The sequence below is a fragment of the Stegostoma tigrinum genome, chromosome 1 (genome assembly GCF_030684315.1).
Source record: "Stegostoma tigrinum isolate sSteTig4 chromosome 1, sSteTig4.hap1, whole genome shotgun sequence".
Taxonomy (NCBI): Eukaryota; Metazoa; Chordata; class Chondrichthyes; order Orectolobiformes; family Stegostomatidae; genus Stegostoma; species Stegostoma tigrinum.
The window spans coordinates 74705366-74720609 of NC_081354.1; the positions used below are offsets into that span (position 1 = coordinate 74705366).

General features: G+C 41.5%; 1 protein-coding gene across 10 annotated transcripts in view; it reads left to right on the forward strand.

Moving 5' to 3' along the window:
* arhgap24 (Rho GTPase activating protein 24) overlaps window positions 1–15244 on the forward strand; it is a 451915-nt gene that overhangs the window by 246692 nt on the left and 189979 nt on the right. Inside the window, exon 1 of one of the 10 annotated variants that reach the window (XM_048546236.2) lies at window positions 13735–13752. The exons of the other annotated variants lie outside the window; for them this stretch is intronic. The gene's annotated coding sequence lies outside the window, so the exon portion shown is untranslated. Of the gene's footprint in view, window positions 1–13734; window positions 13753–15244 lie in introns of those variants that run through there. 10 annotated transcript variants of the gene reach the window in all.

Genomic DNA, 15244 nt, shown 5'->3' on the forward strand with positions numbered 1-15244 from the left:
GTTATTTGAAAAGTAGGAAGCGTTTATGAGGGTGTTGCAGTTATGTTTTGTACATGAGCTTTCAAAAGACATTTTGATAAAGTGCTATACAACAGACTTGATAGAAAAATTGAAGTTGATGGTGCGGTGCAGTGAGGATATGTCATTTCACGCTGTGCGCAACCTCATTTTTTTGCGCTGTGCAACACATTCCCAATTGCTTTGTGTCTGCACATTTAGAGTGAACAAAGGTGACGAGAGTTTGTTTTTCAGTATGGGGGGAAACATCCAGTGGTGTTATTCAGAAACTGATGTTTAGACTATTGCTTTTGTTTTGAACTGTGTTCATGATCCAGACTGAATGTACAGGTTTACTTTGACAGTTTGCAGATGACGCAAAACTCAGAAATGAACTAAATGGTCAGGCAGATTGTAATAGAATCCAGGACCCAGGCAGACTACTGAAGTTGCAATACAATCCAATTGAAATCTAATGCAAAGAAGTGAATAGGATTCTTATGGAGCTTGACAAGGTAAATACTGAGAGAATGTTTCCCCTCATGGGAGAGCCTAGGCAAGAGGGCATAGTCTTAGAATAAAGGTGCTTTGATATGAGCTGAAATGAGGAAGAATGTCTTTACTCAGAGGATTGAGAGTCTTTGTAACTTCCATAGAGAGCAAAGGGGCAGAGCACTTGCATATAATTAAGATTGAGATGGATTCCTGATCATTAGTGAAATCCACAGTAATGTGAAAAATACAGGGAAGTAGATGTGAGGAATATCGAATTAACCATGATTCAGACATGAGGAGCCAAACGGCCTACTCCTGTTCCTATTTCTTATGGTTTTATGGTCCAAGCCATTCATTTTGATAGGAAGAATGAGGAGAGGCGATACATTCTTTACTGTACAATTATTGCAGTGGTTTGAAGGTGATAGGACAAGTTGAGAAGGTTGTTAAAGCATGTGAGCATATTGAATCTTTATAAAACATGTGTTAAGCCTCAGTTGGAGTTTTGTGGCCAAGTCTGAATACTTACACCTTATGAAGGATGCTAATACTTTAGAGAGGGTGCAGAAACTTTCACTACAATGATATTAGAAATAAACAGTATTATTTCAACTGGGAGAGACTCAAGAAATGGGTGGTGTCATCTTTGGAGCAGAGACAGTTAAGTAGAGATTTGTTTGACGTTTCAGGATTCTTCAAGAAGAACGGTCCTAGTAAAGTAGAATAAACTCTTTGCAATAGCACAGGGCATAGGCTTAAGACATTTGATGAGAGAACCAGGCACAGCATGAGGAAAACAATTATTTTTAATGTAGTGATTTGTTATGGCCTGATGAGTGCTGGAATGAGATTCAATATTTACTTTCAAATGGGAATTGGATGCTTTCTGTAAATAAGAGATTTGTAGGACTATGGGAAAGAACTGGGAAGTTGGACTCAAATCCTATTCAGCATTGTGGTGGGCTGAATGGCTACCTTCTGTAACAGTGTGTTTCTATAATGGCAATTTACTTTTCTCTACTTCATTAGTTCCTTTCACTGTCTAGTTGCCATTTCTGAGCCATATTTATCCTCCAGTATCTCATTCAAGTTTGCCATAATTCATGTGCTAACTCCAACAGCAAGAATCAGTCTGTTGAGGATTTCCGAGACAAGTTTGAAACTGCGTGTATACCTTTTCTATGGCACATTGCAGTTGAGGCCATTGGAAATCTGTCACTGTAGAAATACAGTATGTAATTTCATCAAAACTTGGACCATCTCAGTGTAAGAGTTTGAGATGGAGACTTTACCTGTCAAACTCATGACAAACAAGTAGCCATAGCTTATACCAAAATGCTGGTTTAGAAAACAAAATAAATTCAAAGTTCACTTCAAAAGAGTACAGTGAAGATACCATCATCTTTCTGCCAGGTGGGGTGTTATATAAAAAAAGCTGCCAAGCTCAGTGGATGACAGCATCTCATTTTATATTGAACAAAGATTCAAGAACATAATAAAACCATTTATCAATCACATAGGTCTGTTTACAACCCTCAAGAAATAACGTTTCAGAAATTGTCATGGTTTTCAATGGGGCTAGGTAATGACCTTTTGAGACACTTAACCAGCTTTATCCGTACAAACATACAGGTCAAAACTTTACAGGGTTTTGTAGTGATTGATGGTGTTTGACACATGTTCACCTACAAAATTCAAAGGATTTTGCTTTCTATTCTTAAGGGCGAACCTATTCTAGATACATTGACAAAATTGATCCATAGCTGAATAAAGCAAGAGGTTTGTAGTGTGACTGGGCTATCATTTCCTGCCTTCTGGCTATCTTTGTTTGCCATGTTAGGGTGGTTGTTCGAAAATTTAATTTCAGTTTGACAGGTTTTATCACACAATCTGTGGCTTTTATCTGGGGAATAATATTCCAACAAATGTAATTAATTTGGAACAACTAAAGCTACAACTAATGTCAAAATTGGAGTCACCAAGATTGGATTTTAAAGGTGAATGTAAATTGTGCTTTTCCTTGAGAACTCCAAAATTGCTCATTTGTTTGAAGGATAATCTAGCATTGGATACTGTATTTCCTTATAGTTGACATTCAGCACCATTTCCATTCTTTCCTCCAATCTAGTGATAGCAATACATGTCTGGCATTCTTGTTTCTTAGCTGTAATGTCAACACATTCGATAAAGCAAATCCATGCTTTGGCTCCGCATATTTTAACGGGGTTTCATTCTCAATATGAGATTGTTCCTTATAGGTGTGAGCAAGATCTCTGAATATTCACCAAATCTATGCATATATAACTCTTGCTACAGTTGGTTAGCTGGTTGCAAATGTTCCTATTATTCTCCGTTTTTATTTAAGTTCTTTTTCAACCGGACTAATGAATCGCATGAGTAATATGATTAGCCAAAGCAAAGTTCAAGTGAAAATATTCAATATGAATTTCGCATGGCCAACAATGTGTCGACCATCTCCCTTAGCTCAACAGTAAGCATCATAAATTCTCAGTCAGAAGGCCATGCATTCAAGCTTCAGTGCAGAGATGTGTGTGGATTAACTGGCTTGACATTGCTTGCAGTAATGACAGAGTGCCATCTGTTGGAGGAGATTACAAACTGAGAACCCCTCTACCCTCTCAAGTGAACATAATAGTCCTTTGGCAGACTTTCGAAGGAGAGCAAGGGAGTGTCATTTCTCAAGGTAAAGAACAACATTCGTGGTTGGAGATTTAACTAAGCCTCGAGTTTCCAGCTCAAAGACAGGGATGTTTCATGGCATTAACCTCTTACTATAGCACACTATTCAACCAAAATGAGATGCTGTCATTCACTGAGCTAGATAGAGTTTTTTTATAGCATCCCATCTGGCAGAAAGGTGATGGTATCTTCACTGTACTCATGTGAAATGTAGTTTGAATTTATTTTGCTTTCTAAACCAGCATTTTGATATAAGCTATGACTGCTTGTATGTCATGAGGTTGACAGGTAAAGTCTCCATCTCAAACTCTTACACTGAGATCATCCAAGTTTCAATGACATTCCATGCTGAGATCGATTTCCAATGGCCTCTACTGCAAAGCACAATGCTTAGGATGTATACTCAAGTTCAAACCTGGCCTCAGAATTCTCAACAGATGAATAACCTACTAACTTTTGCTGTTGGAGTTAGCACATGAAGGAGATACTGGAAGCTAGATATGATACAGAAATGGCCACTGGACAGTGAGTTGCTATTATCAAGAGAGATGTGGACAGAACTAATAAGAGTGGAGAAAAATTCCCTCGCACATATTCTGTGTGTTTGTAAAATTTGTAGATAATCCTTTGAAATTAACTGGCTTAGCATCTGTAAATCCTCAGGCATGGTTTTGTGGGTTTTTTTTTCATAATTCATTCACAGGATGTGGTGTTGCTGGCAAAGCTAGCATTTATTGACTATTCTTAACTTCCCTTAACTGAGTGACTTGCTAAGCCAGTTTGGAGACTGGTTAAGAGTTTCTGTGGAGCTGGAGTTGGACGTAGACCAGTCTGGGTAAGGACAGGAGATTTCTCAACCCAACAGGCATGAGTGAGTCAGATCATTTTTCACAATGCTCTGAATTCATGACCGCTGTTACTGATACTAGCTTTTTGTTCCATAATTACTTACTGAATGTATAATTGCCAGCTGCCATGGTAGATTTGAATGAATAATTTTCAACTATGTAATCAAGACCTTGGTACAATTACACCAGCAACATGACCATTGTCTAACTGATCCCTAAAACTAGCCGAAATGCAAACTGGAGAAAAGGCTCAGGTTAAATTAAGTTGAGTGAGGTGACAGAGCTTCTGACAATAAGTATGTTCTTGTTAAATTCACCTCCTCATTCAAAATTATTTACACAGTGATTTGCATTCACTCTCTGGCCTTTGGGTGTTCTGTAAGTGAAAGCCAATATAACTATTGGAGATGAACAAATGTGTAAAGCATTGTCTATTTTGTTTACATCCTCTATTCTTGAATCATCAACATGAATTGGAGGATATTACAAGAGATGTGACTGCAGTTTTGCAGAAGAAAGAGATACAAATGTACATGTTGTCTAAACAGTGCAGATGACTGAATTGCTCCACAGTTCCTATGTTGGTTTTGACTGCACTACATTGTGAAGTTAATAATTCAAGTACAGTTGAATCTGCTCCAATCTCTTGTCTGACAAAAGAAAAAACATTTACCCTGAATATTATCTCAACTAATTGTTAGGAGCTTCTCTCCATTTAATCTCCACTTAATCTATTAACTAGCTGTCTCATGAGAGTTCTCACTGGGCACTTTCATTCATAACACTTGCTGTTAAACTGATTATTAATCTTGAATGTCAATGACACTAGGAGAACCATTGCAATACCTAGATCTCAAACCCTTCATAAATTAATTTGTTAATTCAAAAATAATCACTTCAGATAATATTTGACAGTTCCACATACAACAAAATAATTAAAATTCACCAGGGCAAGTTGTGGCAATTTTTCATCCTTCATGGATATTTGCAAATTCATTTTTTTTCTTGGAGTGTGGGAGTATCTGAAAAGTATTTGTTGTCCTTTTCTAGTAAAAGAGGAGGGGGAGTGACGTTGCTAGTGAGGACTAGTATAGCAGCGACTGAAAGACAGCTCGAGAATGATATGTCTACAGAGTCAATTTGGATTGAGGTCCAGAACAAGAAAGGAGCAGTCACTTTGTTGAGAGTTTTTTACAGACTGCCTAATAGTTGCAGAGAAGTGGAAGAACGGATTGGAGGCAGATACTGGAAATGTGCAGAAGTCACAGGGTTATAGTCATGGGTGACTTCGACTTTCCAATATTGATTGGAAACATTTTAGCTGTAATAGTTTACACAAAGCGGATTTTGTCCAGTGTATTCAGGAAGGATTTCCGACGTAGTATATAGATACACCAACACGAGGAGAGGTCACTTTGGATGTGGGCTTGGCAATGATCCGGGCCAAGTGTTAGACCTGTTGGTAGGAGAGCATTTTGGCGGTAACAATCATAACTCTGTTACTTGTACAATAGTCATGGAAAAGGATAGGTACATACAGCAAGGTAAGGTTTATAATCGGGAGAAGGGTAATTACATTTCTGTTAGGCAAGAATTGGATAACGTAAAATGGGAACAGATGCTGTCAGGAAAGAACACTATTGAAATGTGGAGATTGTTTGCGGAATGCATACTGCGTGTGCTCGATATGTTTGTCCCAAGCAGGCGGGGAAGATGTCCTCGAGTGAGGGAGCCTTGGTTCTCAAGAGAAGTTGAACAACTGGTTAAGAGGAAGAAGGATGCTTATGTAAGGTTTAGGAAACTAGGAACAGAAAAAGGCTCTAGAGGGATGCAAGTTATCAGGGAAGGAGCTGAAGAAACGGCTTAGGAAAGCTATAAGGGGGCATGAGAAAACCTTGGCAGACAGGATCAGGGAAAACTCCAAGGCTTTTTACACATACGTGAGGAATAAGTGAATCACCAGAGAAAGGGTAAGGCTGATTAAGGATTCTAAAGGAAATTTGTGTACAGAACCTAAAGAGATAGGAGAGGTTCTTAATGAATACTTTTCTTCAGTATTCACAACTGAGAGGGACTTAGTTGTAGAGGAGGACAGTGTTAAACAGGCCAGTAGGTTAGAGGATGCCGATGTTAGTAAGGAAGATGTACTAGGAATTTTGAGGAACTTGAAGATAGATAAGTCCCCTGGGCCTGATGGGATTTATCCAAGGATTCTATGGAAGCAATCACAGGGCCTTTGGCGATGATCTTTTCATCCTCACTGTCCATTGGTGTAGTGCCAGAAGATTGGTGAGAGGCAAATGTCATTCCCTTGTTTAAAAAGGGAATAGGGATAACCCTGGAAATTACAGGCAAGTTAGTCTTACCTCAATGGTGGGAAAATTATTGGAAAGTGCTCTGAGAGATAGGATTTATGATGACTTGGATAGGCACAGTTTGATTTCTGATAGTCAGCATGGATTTGTGAAGGGTAGATCATGCCTGTTGTGGCAGATTGGATCCAGAATTGGCTGACCCTTAGAAGACAAAGGGCAGTAGCGGATGGAAAGTATTTGACATTGTTCTCAGTTACGAGTCGTGTGCCACAAGGATCTTTTTTGGATCATATTCTATTTGTGATTTTTGTAAATGATTTGGAAGAAGGAGTGGAAGGGTGGATGAGTAAGTTGCGGATGATATGTAGGTGGGTTGGGTTGTGGACAGTGCGGAGGGCAGTTCTACGTTACAAAGGGACATTGATAGGAGGCAGATCTGGGCTGAGAAGTGGCAGATGGAGTTTAACCCTGAAAAATGTGAGGTGATTCATTTTTGAAGGACAAATTTGAACGCAGAACACAGGGCTAACGGAAAGATTCTTGGCAATGTGGAGGAGCAGAGGGATCTTGGGGCTCATGTCCACAGTTCCTTGAAAGCTGCCACCCAAGTGGATAGAGTTGTTAAGAAGGCGTATGGTGTGTTAGCTTTCATTAGTAGCGGGATTGAGTTCAACAGCTGTGAAGTTATGCTCCAGCTATACAAAAGCCTGGTTCAGCCACATCTGGAGCATTGTGTCCACTTCTGGTCGCCTCATTACAGGAAAGATGTTGAAGTGTTAGAAAAGGTGCAGAGGAGATTTACCGGGATGTTGCCTAGAATGGAGGGAAGGTCTGACGAGGAAAGGTTGAGAAAGCTCGGGCTTTTCTCTCTAGCTTTTCTCTTTAGAACGACAGAGGATGACAGGTGACTTGATAGAGGTGTACAAAATGACCAGATGTATAGATAGAGCGGACAGCCGGAGACTTTTTCCTCGGGTGGAATTAGCTATTACGATGGGGCATAGTTTTAAAGTGAGTGGAGGTAGATATAGGGGAGACGTCAGAGGTAGGTTCTTTACTCAGAGTGGTCAGGATGTGGAATTCTTTGCCAGAGAGGGTAGTGGACTCGGCCTCATTAGGGGCATTTAAGCGGCTATTAGATAGGCATATGGATGATAGTATAATGTAGGAGTTGAGGTTAGACAGACCTTAGGTTTAGGGTTAAAGTTCGGCACAACATCGTGGGCCGAAGGGCCTGTACTTTCTTATGTTCTATGTTCTGGCTACACATTATGAGCCGTTTGTGAATGATTGTCTTGAAGCACTGCAAGCCATCTGATATAAGAACGTTTACAGTGCTGTAAAGAAGTGAGTTCCATTTCAGATTGGTGTAGGGTTTGACGGGGCATGGGTGGTGGTATTCCCATGCATCTACTGAACATGCTTTTTCTAAATGTTGAGGCCACAGGTTTGGAAAGTGCTGTCAAAGGAGGCTGCAGTATATGCTGGAAAGAGTGACTGAGGGAGAGGAGAGAATGTATTGCTGATCTGTCCTGAAAGGAGGCAAACCTTTTAAGTGTTGTTGGTTGAACTCACCCAGGAAAGGGATGAGTGTGCCTTTGTACTCCTAACTTCTCTGTCCACTATGTAGCATATACATTGGGAAGACATGAGATGAATTACTTGAAAGAAAGTTCCTAACCTCCTACCTGCTCTCATAACTTTTATATAGCTGTTGCAGTTAGCTTTCTGATTAGCAGCTACAGGTTGTTAATAGTAAGGGAATCAGTGATAGTAATACCATTGAATGGCAAGAGGTGATGGTTAGATTCCCTCTTGTTGGAGATGGTCATTTCCTGACATTTGTAGCAATCATTCACACGTGACAGAACAGCCCAAGCCTGAACATTATTCTAATCCTCCTGCATATGGACACCTGATTGCATCAGTCTTTGAGGAGCTGTTAATAGTACTGAACATGATGCAATCTTTAGTGAGCACCCCTGCTGCTGACTGTACACTTAAGGGAGGTCACTGATGAAGCAACTGAAAACGTTTGAACTTAGGATACTCCCCTGAAGAATTCCTGCAAAGATGCCCTGGGGCTGGAATGATTGCCCTGTTACAATAATAACCATCTTTCTTTGTGCTAATCATGACTCAGTAACAATGATTTGATTTTGATTTATTGTCATGTGTACCTCAGTACAGTGAAAAGCTTTGTTTGTGAGTGGTACAGGCAGATCATAGTAAGCAAGGACATAGGGATCATAAGGTGAAAAAACTTGGACAGGGTGGGGCATACAGGTTACACTACACAGGTCATGCGTGAAGCGAGATCAACATTAATATTATCAACAGTCTTTGAAGTTAAAGAGTCCATTCACCAGTCCAATAACACCAGGGAAGAAGCTGTTCCTGAATCTGTTGGTGCGTTTGTTCAAACTTACTTTTTTATCTTCTGCCTGATGGAAGAGATTGCAGGAGAGCATTACCAGGGTGGGTGGGACCTTTGATAATGTTGGCCATCTTTTCGTGGCAGCGAACCGTGTGAATAGAGTCCACATTTGGAAGGTTAGCTCCTATGTTGGTCTGGGCTATGCACACAACCTTCTGTAGTTTCTTATGATCCTGGGCAGAGCAGTTGCCATACCAGGCTGTTATGTACCCGGGCAGTTTGCTTTCAATGGTGCCTCTGTAGAAGTTGGTGAGGAACCCTATGGACATGCCAAATTTCCTGAGCCACCTCAGGGAGAAGAGGTGTTGTTGTGCCTTCTTGACTGTTGCATTTAAGTGGGAAGTCCAGGACAGGTCGTCGGTTATGAAGCATGCCCCCACCAGCCGATTCACTTTGACTCTAGTTTTTGTCACGGCACATTGATTCCACATACGGTCAAATGGTGCTTTGGTGTCAAGAGCAGTCACTCTCTCCTTGTAACTAGGATGATGTGCTTTTTAATTTTTATTACAATGAACGTGTCACTTTTTTCTCTTCATTTTTAAGTGTAAGTTCATCAGATAAATAACTAATGACAAATGTGACCAATTAAGGCACCTGAGCGCTGACAGACGACAAAGCCCTTGGAAATAATCTCAAATAATGCAAAGCTTTTCTTTCTTTAATTTTTTATGGCATATGGGCATCACTAGCAATGATTGCCAGTCCATGATTGCACTGGAATGGAATGGCTTGCTTGGCAATTTCAGAGGGCAAGTGAGAGTTAACCACAGTACTATGGGTTTGAAGGCACAGGTGAGATCAGATTTCCTTTCCTAAAGAATGTTAATGACTAGAATGATTTGTATTTGTCATGGTGGTCACTATTACTGATACTAACTTTATGTTCCTGATTTAATGATTTAATAGAAATTGTACCAGTTATCATGGTGGGATTTGATCTCATATCCCCAGCCTGGGTTTCTCAGTTATTAGGCCAGTGCTTTTACCATATCTCTCCTTATGAATGTACGTTCTTTCTTTCTTGAAAAAAATCATTACAACGTCAAATGAGCAACCTAAGACTGAAGGGTTCATTTTTCATACAATTATTGATTTTAGTTTCAATGAATATAAAGGTTACTGCAAGGCTGTACTAACTATATAATGTTGATTCTAAAACTGATGTCTTGGCAAATGATCAGATCAATAAAATAGATTTTAACTTTAATGACTGAATAAACGTAATTAAAAGGGGAATATTATTCTGCTGTGGTATGTGGATCAAGCTGATGCTATTTTAATGGAGATACGAATACTTTCTCTTATTTGGGGCCTGACCACATCAAAATAACCCAAACACGTTTAACTTACACAGTCTGCTGGAAATGGTGGGTGACAGGATAGCAGGGGCAAAGAGGTATGAAACAGAACAGTTGCTGACTGGCAATATGAGTTGGACTTTGGAGGAAAATATGAAGGGACTAGCAGTGACCCAAAAACATTGCTCATTCTGGTCCCCTGGAAAATAATTGAAAATAACTAATATTTATCCATTCCCTGGCAGCCTGCTGTGGTCCCTTTTGACAGCTGTAGGTTAAATTGTCATCCAACGTGACCAAAAGTGGCATTCACAGCATGTGCTCCACTCATTTGAGATTGTTGTTCAATTCCGACAACCAGCACCAGACTCGATTTGCACAGTGAAACCGTTTTTCACCCAGCTATTCTTTCAGGCAACAAACCTTGGGCTGAAGTTTACCAGAGAAAATCAGCAGAGCATCTATTTCACACAGTTACATGGAGGGTTTCTCTTTGTGGATTTGGACGAGTTGACTCATAGAAATCTCTGCCACTTCCTGGCATTATTTAGCGCCCATCAGTGGGGGGGAGGGGGACATCAGTGTGGTTATTATATTTGAAGCCCAGTTATGCACCGGGTTAATCACTGCCGCCTATAAATAGTCCTTCACAGTACAAGTATTGTGGGGGAGAAACAAAGAAGAACATTTTTGAGGGCACAGAGGTGGCATGGATGACACTTCATTGCAAATAGAATCTTATATTCATAAACGTTTTGCTATGCTACATCATCAAATATTCGATCACCCCCACCATCCCACCTCTTAGCATTCATTGCACAGATTCCAGAGCAGTCTGTGATCCACACTCCTGACTGCTTTGAATGGCCCTCCCAACCAGTGCCTGACTGTACCCTTGAGCGATCTCCGTTTGAAGATTGAGGGATTACTAGCTTGAATTGGACCTGCAGGACTCACGTGGCCCACTGCCCAACAGTGACTGAGATAGAGTCACTCACCTGGTTTGCCCCAAGTGGTCAGCTGACTGATCTCAAGCCCATGGAATAACTGTGTATGTTGCCCTTAACTGATTGTACCCAGTCCGCCTGGGCTTTACTGAGGAATCCTCCATTTGACTGTGATACAGAGCCATTTGGTTGATGTGTGTGTTTGCTGTGTGGGTTGCTGGCACATGATGCAGCACGAGTGAGAGCAATGTATCAATGTGCCATTCAGCAACATGTTTAAACCCACCCCTGACTGATGAGTGCTGAAACAGTGAGAAGCTGCCTGGATTTGTGCCTGGACTAATGGGCAAGGTAAAACAGAAGTCCTGTTACCCGCTTAGGCTCTGGTTGAGGAGGTAAAGTGTGAAACACAAGGCAGGGGTGCTGTAGCCATCCAGGGTGGTGTAAAGTGAAGTGTGCCAGTTTCCCTTGATGAATGAGGCAATATTTCACTTCAGAGGATATTGAACAGGAAGATCATCATCTTTTGCATGATAGAGCACAGCAGGAACTGGTGATCCAAGACAGACAGGACTTCTCTGAAACCTGGTTCCAGAAATGAGAGCTGGGTGCAATGATCATTCATTGACCATAAAATTGCCAGCAGTTTTTGTACCAAGAGGCAAATGTCCCTTCTGATGGTTTGATTTCTGTTCACTCGTGGTGCTGGTGAACAAGGTGAATGTTGTGAGCCATTTTAAGATTTCCCTTATGTGATTGTCCCTTAAACAGTGATATGATGATGGGTTATGCTGCGCGGTGGGGAAAAAGTGACAATGACTTTGAGGGTTGTCAGAGGGAATGTAACTAAGGAAAGGTAAGCTATGGTGGTGCGGAGCTTATGTTGTTTTCGGTGCATCACTGTGCAGCTGTACGTGCAAGAAAGTGTTAGCCATGGCACCTGTCCTGTGTGAGCCATTGATCTGTGGCTGTTGTGCTACTCCATTGGTGAAGGACAATGCTAGACTGCACCCAGGATGCCAGGAATTCCTGGGATATCCTAGCAGTAGTGAATACATGGTGATTGAAGAATTGGACAAAAGGGGTGCCACAAAGGCATGGTACTTAGTTAATGATGTGAATATTGGGGCAATTACACCAGAAAACTCATTAGACTTCTTGGAGAGAAGCCCTCATCAACAAAATTTTCTAAGTGCCTTGTTTGAAATTTTCTAAGCACCCTGCTAGAAACGCCTAAACAGAACCCAACGTTTTTCCAATGACAGATGTTAAGCTAATTAGACTGTTTAGTTTCCTATTTTTCACTGTGCTCCTTTCTTCAGTTGAGGAGTCATAGAGTCATACAGCATGGAAACAGAATTCGCGGTCACTATCTTCCAATTTGATTAGACTGATCCAGGGAAATTTACAAAATCAAATCCATTGCACATACAATCTCAACAGCTACTTCTATCAGAAGCCTGCAATGTAGGCCATCGGAGCATGTGAAACTTGTCAGCTTTTACTTAGAATTTCCTCAAATCCCTTTCCTTGTTGTTTCAGTTTCTCATATCCTCAGAACTATGTTTATTTAATTTTAAAACACTAGTCTTTTACGTGGATTAGTATCTACATGTTTGATTGATGGCATTGAGTCATTAAAGTCATACAGCAGACCCTTCAGTTCAACCAGTCCACGCCAACCATAATCCCAAACTAAACTAGCCCCACCTACCCTCACTTGGTCCGTATCCCTCCAAACATTTCTTATCGCTTATCCAAATGTGTTTTAAATGTTGTAATTGTACCTGCGTCCACCACTTTTTCTGGAAGTTCATTCCACACACAAACTACTCTGTATGTTTAAAAAAAAGTTGCCCCTCTTGTCCTTTTTAAAACTTATCCTCTCACCTTAAAAATATGCCCCATAATCTTTAAATCCCTACCCTAGGGAAGAGACATTTGCCATTCTCCTTATGTCTACTCCTCATGATTTTAAACCTGTATAAGGTCACCCCTCCACCTATTACGCTCCAGTGAAAGAAGTCCCAGTTTATTCGCCCCTCCTTATAACTCAAACCCTCTATTCCCGACAACATCCTTTACTGAAACCTGTGCAGCTTAATAAGATCCTTCCTATAGTAGAGTGACCAGAATTGGACACAGTCCTCCAGAACAGGACTCACCAACATTCTGTGCAACCTGAACATGATGTCCCACTTGTTACCATACATTCTTAGCAAACTCAACAAGCTCTCAGGGTCACAAGCTGCTGACTCCTACCTTCATCCACTCGATACTGCTTTGGGTAAAGGGGAGACAGTGACCATCATCTGCCAGGAATGCACTGACAATGTGGGTACAACAGATTCTATAAATCTGGACTTTAACAGCATTTCTTTCATTCCAATACACTGTTTATTAAATAAGCATTGAATTCTTTGGGTTGTTGCTTCACCAGTAACCATGTTGTGTTCAGCAACAGTGAGGGTGTTTTCTATTTATTCTCAATGCTGTCTGAGAGAGTGGGTGATTTTGAACTTCAGGTCAGAATGGGCATGTCATTGGCATAGTGCCTGTGGTGCACGCCCGAGAGCAAAGTCAGAAGATCCAAGGAATTCTCAGGCTCAGAACGGATTTGAATCTTGCAGGCGAGCATGCTGTACACTGCTGTAGTTTGCTGGTCTCAAACAGTGGAAGTGTGTCCGGTTTCTGCAGACAGTCAGCCAGCAGGTAAAATATATTTGGAAGGGAGCAGGGTAAGGGTTGCAAATCCGCAGGGTTGGTGGGAGTGCCAGTATGGAAGAGCTGACAAGGGGCTGGCAGTGGCTGGTCAGCTTTTTTTGCGTGGCTCAGAGGAGCAATCGTGGTCTTCCTGCCAACCACACAGAAATCTTAAACAAAAATCCACAGGTACCTTTGTTCCTGAACAGACAAAGATTCCTCCCCACCCTTAAAACATACAAAACCTACCAGGGGCTGTCTCTTCATCACTACTTCTCTGCATTTTAGCTTCATTTTATTAAGGGAACCACATGATCATTCTCCAGATTCAGTTTTGTTCCTTCCATCCAGCAACTGAGGTACGTGCCTTTTATTTTGTGAGAAGTAATACAAAAGGTCACATTTGTTTCATTGAGTGAAACCGAATTGTTACTTGTGTGTGATCTAGTCATACTTCAGACTGAGAACTCCATTAGAACCACTTGCCACGCCTTCATGTTCACTGTGTGGGTTCCACTTCATTAAAGAATTGGACTTATAATCAATTATTTCTCCCCGGCTTAATGATAAATGGCCTGTTATGACAGAATAGCTTGTGATGCAAAGCAATAGAATGTCTAGGCTTAGAAATCACACATTATAGATTCTGATTGTCTGTCTGATGTAGCCTGAAATAGACCTATAAATGCCTGATGCTGCATGAAGTGATGCAGCATTAGACTTCTTGCAAGATAAAACTTAACCTAAAAATTATTATATGCCATAATATATCATTTGAAATAACATACAGCTGGCAGATTTAACAACCCTCCTCCACATAGGGAGTCTTGCATGAAAGATTACAGGCTCCTTTCCTCCCACATCTGGATTACAGTGTCCCATATTTTTGGTGTGTGTAAGTCGATCAAGCGTCTCCCATGCATTCATTGATGACACTGGGATGCTCCCTGTGGTCATTGTGAAAGTAGCACTGGTAAGGGAGGCTCTTCAGTCCGTCCACTCCAGACCAGCTGCTTCCTTCCTTCTCCCTTACCCTTTTCGTCTTTTTTTTAAGTTTTCCTTCTTTTCTTTGTCTTCATCCTGTTGGAGAAGGCAAAATCTCGGAGGAGGGCGGCCGGAGCTTGGCCGGAGCTTGGGATTCTTGGCGAGTCAGCCACCTGGCCTGGCAGTGGAGCCAGTGATTCCTGGTTGCATTCAGCCCACAGCAGCAGCAGCATGGTGGGCCCGGAGCTGGGGTCTCCCGGTATCGGCGAGGCAGCAGCGTTGAAGGGGATGGCTGTTTGTGGGGTGAGTGAGGGTTCGGCACAGGATCTAGTAATGGCAGAGGTGGGCCCAGTGGTGAAGTGATGGTGCCTGAAGAGCAGCGCCTCCTACATTGGTGAGTCTGAGGCAGGTGGCAGCTAAGTGGGGGTGGTGGCACAGGCCTGGTATCGCTGGTGACCCTGTCCAGGACTCATGGTCAAGCTGGCAGAACAAAGATGAGCGCGCTTTCAGTTATATC